General features: G+C 45.0%; 1 long non-coding RNA gene across 1 annotated transcript; it reads left to right on the top strand.

Moving 5' to 3' along the window:
- The first annotated feature begins 529 nt into the window (after positions 1 to 529).
- On the top strand, positions 530 to 2,213 carry LOC133126262 (uncharacterized). Its single transcript, XR_009708519.1, has 3 exons — positions 530 to 667; positions 1,104 to 1,187; positions 1,735 to 2,213. It is a non-coding gene; the product is annotated as an uncharacterized LOC133126262 (long non-coding RNA).
- The last annotated feature ends 8,574 nt before the right edge of the window (positions 2,214 to 10,787 follow it).

The following is a 10,787-nucleotide window of genomic DNA, read 5'->3' as shown; positions in this document are numbered from 1 at the left end:
CAATTCAGTGCCTTTTCTCCAAGCTTTTGTTAGCAGGACATTAAGGTTATCCACTCAAGAGAGAGCCAATCAAGTTGCAGAAGTGTATACATCTAGACACTTAGATGTAGCTATTTGGCAGATGCTCTCATCTTGAGAAAATTTCAAAGCAAAGATACATATATGCATATGAGACAACATGAACAGTCACAGAAAACAGTGAAAACATCTGAACAAGACATGAGAGCACAGTGTACCAATAAATAATCAAATGAAAATGCATCAGTATAGCACATTTCTCAAACAATTGTCATACATACTTCACAGAAACCCTGGCCTAATCCCGCACATAAGTGACAAGGAAGAACTCTGATGGCAGACAGGAAGAAACCTTGGAGGAACCAGACTAAAGGGGAGAGCCCATCCTCCTCTGGCTGGCTCAAGGTATGAGTTTTAATGACCAACACGGCCAATCAGTAATTGTTCACATTAATGAAATTAGCTTCAATTAGGCGACGGTCCTGAGGTGGTGGCTTAGACGGTGGGTGGGGCCAGGAGGCAACAGGTGGCGATGGCAGGGCAGGATGAGTCAGCGCCAAAAGGGAGGCCAGACAACAGATTAAAGCATCTGGGATTCCACTGGCACTACGGAGAGGGAGGAATTGAGACTTATGGAAGAGAGCAACAGGTATTGGGGATTGAGGATTGTGTAAAAGTGGCCCTGCCAGGAGCTATCTGCGGCTGCATAGCAACAAGAACAGTGATTGAAAACCCAAGCAGTTATGAGACTGAGACAACTGAACCCACTTATCAACAGCCTATAGTCAATGGTATAGTGGAAAAAAGGCTGTATAATGCAAGTAATGAAATAGCCAAAATGCTAGTAACATGGCTTGTCTCAATGTATAAGTCACTGTTATAGTGTGTGTGTATGTGTGTATATATATATATATATATATATATATATTTATATATAAATCCGCCTTATTTTTCTCTCACTTTGTTTGCTTCCGTGTATTGAAATTTGTTGGTTCCCTTCCAAACCCAGAGAGTTGCCGGTTGCCTTAACTGAGATGTGTATCCCAAACTTTCCTTAATTTATTTTCACTTTCTCTGAAGATTAGCTGACATGTACTGAAAGAAACAAATCTTCTCCGCTTGACTACATGGGATCTCTACTCGAGCCTGAGAAGTCTCCTCTTGATTAGGTGGGAATGTCATGTTACTCTGTGAGGATTCTTTTGGTTGGATAGTTTGAAAAAGTAACCATTAAAACCTTTTTGGTTTATAACACCCATTCAATGGGAATTTTGAATCTCTTATTTTCTCAATTGGATTTGGAATTTGCTAGATATCAAGTCAATCAGATAAGAGGTAACATTCTCTCCTTCTTCTCCTTCTGATACATTTAATATACGCAGGTTGTTGTGATGAGATCGATTCTCTAAGTTAGGGGTCGGCAACCCTGGTCCTGGAGAGCCGCAGGGTGTGCTGGCTTTCGTTGTTACTTGGCATTAATTGATCAATGAAAGCCGTTGATTGCACAGTTAACTCACCTCACCTGGTTTCTTGGGTCTGAATCGGTTGCTTATTTTAAGGTGGAGACGAAAGCCAGCACACCCTGCGGCTCTCCAGGACCAGGGTTGCCGACCCCTGCTCTAAGTGATCAAGTTCATCTATATCTTTCTGAAGTTGAATTTCCAGCTGTCATCTTTGTCATGTCCATCTATACGTTTCCCTTGTTCCCTTGCACAGTGTAAGACTGTGACCAAACAGCAGAGGATAGGAGTGGACATTTACAGGCTGCAGTGTCCATCACAGCTGCCATCTACAACCCTCAGAAACACCAAGCAGAGGACCTACAAAAAACTCCTAGGTGAACTTTCATGGGCAGCATGACCAACTTCACAGTCGATATGGATGGTTGAGGACCTGGACAGAACCATTACCTGTCCAAGAATGATGGTGGCTTGGTTCAGGAGGCTGGCACTGAACAGAGCCAAGGGCAAGGTAGATGACAGCACTTGGTTTAAAGTAGCTGGAGTAGATTCCAGCACAACAGAGAAGCCAGAGGAGGTGGCAAGACTGCTCGCCCTGTCATTCAATGAGTGTGAAGAGGACAGGAGATCTCACAGAAGGTGGAGAAGGCTGGTGTCTCTGAGACCCGAGGGTTAGTGCCATAAGTAAGTGGTCGAACCCACACCCCTACTGGTGTACAACGCTCTTGCATCAATAGACAGGAACATCAGCTGTGATGTCTGGAGAGTTTGCAGCTCGGCAAAGCTTTAGTAGAACCAACCCTTTCCCTAGCAAGCTCCACCTTATAATCCAGTCACGATTCTCCTTTTATTTCTGCAGTTAAAATAAATTATGTTTTTGTCTGTTGCATTCATTACATTACATTACATTACATTATTGGCATTTGGCAGACGCTCTTATCCAGAGCGACGTACAACAAAGTGCATACCCATAACCAGGGATAAGTGCGCTGAAAGACGCTAGAGGGAAGTACAATTTCAACTGCATTCATGGGTAAACATCACAAAATCACAATATACCACTTCACATGTGTCCCATTTTTAAAGTAGAAACTTGACTTTTCATCAACGGTTCTTGGTCACTTTTAGCAACAACCATAAAACTGCAAAAATTAAATTAATTTTCCTCACAAACCAGTTACCTACCTAACCTAACCCTAACCATCTCAAATGACGGCTTAGACCATACCTCACACAACTGAGGGATAAGGAGGACCTAGGCATTGGTTCCTTCCCCATACAGATCTCTCCAACAAATGAAATGCCTTCCTTTTAACAGGTAGACATGACCACCCCAAATTGGCACACACCATGACATTCCATAAACATAGGGGTGTTTACATATCACAACACAAATACGTATTAAACAGCATTTAAAAAGGTACCTATTACACAAACACTACACCAGGCCTTTAAGTTTAAAACAGTACATGGACACATGCCATTAATGTCATGATCTGTGTTTTGTGAATTAATTTAATTGTTTATCATCCTTTATTTTTGTAATTTATTATTTTTCATATTCATGTTTGTCATGACTGTCATAGTATTCCTGTGTTTGTGTCTGCCTTACCATGTGCTTGTGTTTTCTTTGTCCTGAACCCCGCCCTCACCTGCCTCGTTAGCCACGCCCCCTTTGGTTCATTTGCATTCTCATTGTTCCGATTGATTCCTCCCTGTTCCTCGTTGTCTCCTGCCCATTAGTAGCTTCCCTCTGTTATTTAAGTTCTTCCCTGGCGGTAAGAAGTTATGTCTCTAAATCACTGCATTTAACAAAGCACTGTACATAAAATGAATATCTTATGCTCAGACATTGTACAAAGGCACATATCTTTTGGTTAACCTGCATATTTTATCAGAGCACGACATAGTTTTTGCATAACCGAGTGAATGACTTTAATGAACGAATGTGCGTGAAATGTTTGGCGAGTTCTAAGCGCATGTGTGCACCCATCCGTTTATGCCCACGCAAGCTCAACACGTAACACATATCACAGTACTAGTGGAGAGAACATATGCACTTTATGAACGCAAGTCCATAATTTATAAAAACGCATATAAAAGTTCAGTGCGGCCACAATAAGTACGCGTGAGGACGCGCCAATAAGCCGCGGCATCACACCCTTATAAAAATAAAACTCAATCATTTTCAGTTTGCCTTTGAACTCTACATTATCAAGAAATAGTGTGGCCAGCCATCTACACTTTCAGCAGCCATCTTTCAGTAGATGTTAATAAATACCAACAATTGACAGCAATTTATACTTGAAGTAACAGATGGAATTAAATTCAGCATTACAAGGTCTGGGAGCCAGACTCATCCTGGGGCTTTCATTACATCACACATTACATTTCATTACATTTCACAATAAAAGCTAAAATAATGCCACATGATGTGAGAAATAGCAATGCATTGCACAAACAATAAATACTGATTCCCTGAGCCACTGGAACTAATCAAGTTGGGGAAAATTAACAGAAATATACACCTTAAGGCAGATAAAGGTGATTTCATCATGGAATATGAAACTTTAGCTGAAAACAATTGTGTGCATTTATAATACTTTATATATCATCATATCATTTATAATCACTTGTAATATCACTTCAGTCAGAACCATGATGGTTCTAAGCACTGACGCAAAACTCTTTTTTTTCCCCTTAAAACATAATTTGGAACAAAATTGGAACACACAGCAATGCTTAAAAAATATTAATATTACTGTATATTTTATCAATTGTATATTTGTTTCTTCCCATGCACATTCTTTAACTAAAATTCAGATCAAAGGATCAAATACTTCTTTCTTCTGATAATAACCAGTAATACTGTATACTTATGAGGACCCTGTGCAATCTCCTCCAATATTTACAGTGTTCGGCCACAAGACAAATATGTATACATTTTGTAAATGTAAATGTAAAAACATGAAAATAATCTCATTTTTATATACATTTCTAACTGGAGATAGAGGATTAAAAAGGCATAGCTATTGACCCCAAGTCTACTTCTAACTGCCAGCCCAAACAGATGCATTGATTGGTCAAAATTTTAATAAAACTACTTAAAATCTATGTAACCATGACAAGATCAGTATCAAACCTCTTGCAATGTGGTGCAGGTATTGTAGTGTTTCAGATTACAATTATATATTTTTCATCAATGAGAGGGACATTACACAGCCATTTGGCCGTCTGTCCCAGAAGCATAAGATCAACTGTTTAAAACTTTGGTGCTTGCATACCAGGCAGTTAAGGGATCAGCCCCTGCATATATTCAATCACTTATCAGAACATATACACAAGCAAGACCCCTCCGTTCCGCTACTTCAGGACGCGTGGCACCTCCCCCTCACCGCACCTGCACTTCCCAGACACGAATGCTGTCTGTTCTGGCCCCACGGTGGTGGAATTACCTTCCTGTACATGTCAGAACAAGTCTCTGGCCACTTTCAAGCACAGACTGAAGACTCAACTCTTCAGGCTGCACCTTTCCCTCCCTACCTCACCACCATGATTCGCTTTGTGCATGCCATAGATTATAATGACATACAGTACTGTGCAAAAGTCTTAGGCACCTGTATAACATACTGTACAGATAAGATTCTTTCAAAAATAATTCAATGAAAGGTTAAATTAAATGTACTATACATTTTATATTATATTTTAGTAATTTGTAGTAAATTTAGTAATTTAGTAAATAGAATAGTTAAAAACTGAATCAAAACAATATTTTTTGTGATCACCCTTCGGCGTTAAAACTGCATCACTTCTCTGAGATATAGAACTGCAGAACAGCGTTGGCTAAGACAATCAGCAGGGAGGTTGTTCCAAGCATGTTGGAGAACTTGCCACAGTTCTTCTGTAAGTTTGATGGCTCCTTGCTTCTGATCTCAGACAGCCTTGATCAAGTTTTTATGTAAAAAGTAGTCAATTGCTTACAGTAATATGTTAAATACAAAAATGTCTCTGTAAAATTAAATCTTTTGAAAAATGAATATTTGGAAATCTCAAATGTGTTCTTTTATACTAACACACACAAAAAAAGAAACACAAATATACATATACATACATATACACATATATAGTATTGTAGTATAGTATACTCAGGGTATTCTAGCTGCCAACCCTGGGATGCTAGTTCGTAAGTTGATGTATTCTTCAAGGGTTCCAATTGTATCTATATGGTCATGCTAGAACTGGTCATGCTGTCCTCTAGGGTCCTCATCACACTTGTCGCTGTGTTCAATCTGCACTTTGTTGTATGTCGCTCTGGATAAGAGTGTCTGCTAAATGCTTGTAATGTAACTTAGTACTTAAATACACCTTCAGGTGCTACTTGGACATGTCATCAGTGATGGACCTGGGGTCATAGGGTGTTTCGAGTCTTTAATCATCAGACACCCTCGCCCCGGGCGACCCGCCGGAGATCAGTCCCCGGCTTGTGTCCAAGTGGCGCACTACTCCAAGGATGGCCCCTACGGATCCACAGCCACCTCAAGGCCTTTTCTGCAGCCTCCAGGATGTTCTTGATGGCTCTCCAAGACTGCAGTCCTTTCACTCCAAGGAGTTTGAGTAGTGAGTGGCTAGCAAAGCCCCGGCACCCAACTTCAACTGGCTCGCAGTGGGCTTTCCAGCCATTGCTCCAGCCTTCTGTGATGAGTTCTGCATATTTGGCCCTCTTGCGTTCGTTGGCCTCTTCAATCCGGTCCTCCCAGGGGACAGTCAGTTCCTGGAGTACCACTTGCTTAGTAGACTCTGATGTTAACACTATATCTGGGTGGAGTGAAGTGGTTGTGATGCTAACAGGGAACTTGAGCTGCCTTCCTAAATCGACTTGGAGCTGCCAGTCCCGAGCGGCGGCAAGGAGTTCTCCTGAGGAGCTAGGTTGATGTTGTGGCTTCTGCCCAGCTCTGATGAAGGTGATGGACGTTTGGGGCAAGCTGGGTTTTGCTGTTCTGAATCGCTGAGCAGATTGAGTCAGCCAAAGTCCTGGTCATGGTGCCAACGGTATCACCCATCCCCCAATGCCTTCAGGCAGCAGCGCAGCGCTCCATGGTGCCCCTCCTCTGACACAGTTTGCAATCAGGAGTGCCTGCCAAAACCCAGCTGTGCAGGTTGGCCGGGCTTGGAAGAACTTCATAAAATGATTGGATGAAAAACTTAATGCGCGATGGTTCGAGGTTCCGCATACTCCCACCTGGTCCATGCCCCTTGTTTGTACATGCCAACCATCTTGCTGCAGCATTCTTCCTCCACCTCTGCTCGTATCATTTACATTTACATTTTAGTCATTTGGCAGACACTTTTAATCCAAAGCGAGCATAGGTTCTACCACAAGTCAAAGCATCACATCCAGAACTAGGAAAATACACATGAAATGCTGTTCTAAACATATAGTCATCCATCCATCCATCCATCCATTATCTGAACCCGCTTATCCTGATCAGGGTCGCAGGGGGGCTGGAGCCTATCCCAGCATACATTGGGCGAAAGGCAGGAATACACCCTGAACAGGTCGCCAGTCCATCGCAGGGCACATATAGTCATCATAAGTGCAAATAGTTTTTTTTTTTTTTTTTATTTAGTTTTTTTTTGGGGGGGGGGGGGGGGGGGGTGAGAATCAAGAGGGAGGACTAAGTTAGAGTTTGAAAAGGTGGGTTTTGAGTCTGCGTTGAAATAGGGGGAGGGATTCTGCTGCCCTGACAGCTGACAGTGGTAGGCAAGTCATTCCACCACTGAGGAACCAGAATGGAAAACAGGCTTGAACGTGCAGCTCGACCTCCAGGTGCACGGAGAGAGGGAACCATAAGGCGACCAGAGCTGGCAGACCGGAGTGGTCTAGCTGGGGAGTAGGGAATGATCAAGGATTGTATGTAGGGTGGGGCAGTCCCCTTATCAGCCTGAAATGCCAACACTAGGGCCTTGAAACAGATGCGTGCGGCAATAGGAAGCCAGTGAAGCGGGGTGACATGAGCCGACCTGGGCTGACTGGTGATCAGGCAGGCTGCAGCATTCTGGACCAGCTGGAGGGGCTTGATGGCATACGCTGGGAGACCGGCTAGGAGGTCCAGAACTACCGCCCGGTATCTCTTCTTCCTTTCCTTTCTAAAACTATAGAACGAGCCGCTTCTACTCAACTTTCTTCTTTCTTTTCTAACAACAACCTGCTAGACCCCCATCAGTCTGGCTTCAGATCGGGGCACTCGACAGAGACTCGACGGCTCCTCTCCGTCAGTGAGTCACTCCATGCCGCACGAGCAGCCTCCCTCTCCTCTGTCCTCATTCTTCTAGATCTCTCTGCTGCCTTTGACACTGTGGATCACTCCATGCTCCTGTCTGCCCTGTCAGCAACGGGCATCTGTGGCACAGCCCTGGACTGGATTGAGTCCTACCTCTCTGGTCGCTCCTTCCAGGTTGCCTGGGCTGGTTCGGTATCGGCACCTCGGCCCCTCGCCTCAGGAGTTCCCCAGGGCTCAGTCCTAGGCCCGCTTCTTTTTCTCTTTACACTCGCTCCCTTGGCCTTGTGATCACTGCACATGGGCTATCCTACCACTGCTACGCGGACGATACCCAACTCTTCGTCTCGTTCCCGCCGTCTGATACGCAAGGAACTCCTCAAGGAACTCCTTACCCCTCAGATCTCCTCACGTAACCTCCGCTCTGCAACCACCAACCTCCTCAAACCCCCCAGGACCAAGCTCCGCACAATGGGGGATTGGGCATTCTGCTCGGCCGCTCCCAGTTTGTGGAATGCTCTCCCCGACCACCTAAGGGCACCACAGACTGTGGATACTTTTAAACGAAGTCTAAAAACCTACCTTTTTTCTAGAGCCTTCTGCTAGATTAAAAACATTTTTTCTCATGTTTTGTATTTCTTTTTTAGCACTTCTGCTTTTTCATCTGTAGCACTTTGAAATAAAAAAAAAAATATATAAAGCGCAATACAAATAAAATGTATTATTATTATTATTATTATTATACGCAGGTTTCAGCCCGTATCTCTGCTTGCCTGAGGGACATCCAGAGCTGGATGGACGACCACCATCTAAAGCTCAACCCAGGCAAGACTGAAATGATATTCATCCCTGCTAAAACCTCTCCCCATCTGGATCTCTCCATTTCCCTCGGGGATACCACACTCACGCCGTCACCCAGTGCAAGGAACCTCGGCGTGGTGATGGACAGCAGACTGTCCCTCTCCGAGAACATTGCGGCGGTGACCCGGTCTTGCAGGTTCTTCCTATACAACATACGGAGAATCCGCCCCTTTCTCACCCCCTACTCGACCCAGCTCCTGGTCCAAGCGATGGTTCTGTCCCGCCTGGACTACTGCAATTCCCTCTTGGCTGGCCTCCCAGCGTCCGCCATCAGACCCCTCCAACTCATCCAGAATGCAGCAGCTCGTCTGGTCTTCAACCTTCCCAAATACTCACACGTCACCCCCCTGCTTACTTCCCTCCACTGGCTGCCTGTCATGGCTCGCATCAAATTCAAAACATTGGTGCTAGCCTTCCAAGCAGTTAAAGGGTCTTCCCCAGCTTATCTACAAAAAATCATCAGACCCTACACCCCTGCCAGACCTCTTCGTTCAGCCTCCACAGGCCGCTTGGCACCTCCCCCTCTCCGAACCTCCACCTCACGCTCACGACTACTGTCTGTTCTGGCTCCACGGTGGTGGAACGAACTCCCCATTGAGGTCAGAACTGTAGAATCTCTCCCCACCTTCAAGCGCAAGCTGAAGACACACCTCTTCAAGCAGCACCTCTCCCCATCCCTCCCTACCTCCCTGTGAACCTTAATTGTTGTCTCTGTGACTTGCTTTGTGTATCGGTATTTTTAGTTGGCTAGGTAAGCAGCGTTTGGATAGTTAACTTTGGTCACTTTTGCTCTGTTTGTTTGTTTCTTAGTTCTCAAAAAAAAAAAAAAGGCCCTTGTCCTTCTCTTTGTTGTACAGGTAGCAGTTGAAATTGTACTTCCCTCTAGGGTCTTTCAGCGAACTTATCCCTGGTTATAGGTATGCACTTTGTTGTACGTCGCTCTGGATAAGAGCGTCTGCCAAATGCTAATAATGTAATGTAATGTAAAATGTAATGAGATGACGAGCGCCTGGACTAGGAGCTGGGTGGATTTCTCCGTCAGGAGATGACGGATACGGCGTATATTATACAGAAAGAACCTGCAGGTTCTGGTAGTGGAGGATACTTGTGGAGCCAGGGTGAGGCAGTTATCAAGAGTCACCCCAAGATTCTTTGCCGTACGGGAGGAGGAAACTACAAAGTCCTCAACAGTCAGTGAGAGGTCGATTGATGGAGAGGACTTAGCAGGGATGTAGAGAAGCTCAGTTTTGGCAAGGTTGAGCTTCAGGTGGTGGGAAGTCATCCACGCAGAGATATCAGCCAAGCAGGCAGAGATCTGTGTGGTGACTTGGGTGTCGTGGGGGAAGGAAATAAAGAGTTGGGTGTCATCAGCATAAGAATGATAAGAAAAGCCATGGGAAGAGATAACAGAACCAAGAGACAAAGGTGTATAGCGAGAAGAGGAGAGACCCAAGAACTGAGCCCTGTGGGACTCCAGTTTGTAGGGGGTGAGGGTCAGAGACTGAGCCCCTCCAAGTCACCTGGTAGGAGCGACCAGAGAGGTAGAGGTGACACCCATCCCAGACAGCGGTGAGAGCAGAATCTCATGGTTGACTGTATCGAAGGCGGCCGACAGGTCGAGGAAGATGACCTGTCTGCCTATACCAGTAGGCACTTCTCCTTTCCACAAGCTTTGTCATAGCGTGGTTTTGGAGAACAGCCTAGACCTGCCCGCCCCATCGCCACAGTGCCCACTAAGGTTTTGCGCCTCAGCCAGCCATGCCTCCGCTCTGGTGACAGTGTCCTGCGCCTGCCACTTTCTTCCAGTCTTCACGCGGATTCCTGCAGAAGCGACTTTAGCGTCAGCAGAGTCCCTGTACATCATCACCTCTCTGGATCGAGTCGCTTTAAACTCCTCTACTAGGCCGCTGAAAGGGAGGTGCAGCTTGGTGGAATGACCATACAGGGCAATGCTGCTTAAGAATCAAGGGAGCCCCAACCACCTCCAGAGAAACTGGCTGATGGTCTTCTGTAGGGCCTCTACCATTGTCATTGGTACCTCATAGACTAGAAGGGGCCAGAGTAACCTTGGCAGGACTCCATGCTGGTACATCCAGGCGTATATTTTCCTGTAATGTAATCTGGTTAATATTTATTTGGCTTTAATCTGTTGACCCTGGACAGGCAACAA

Source organism: Conger conger, chromosome 4 (genome assembly GCF_963514075.1).
Source record: "Conger conger chromosome 4, fConCon1.1, whole genome shotgun sequence".
NCBI lineage: Eukaryota > Metazoa > Chordata > Actinopteri > Anguilliformes > Congridae > Conger > Conger conger.
Note: the sequence above shows the minus strand (reverse complement) of the source record. Positions and strands in the feature narration are given on the sequence as shown.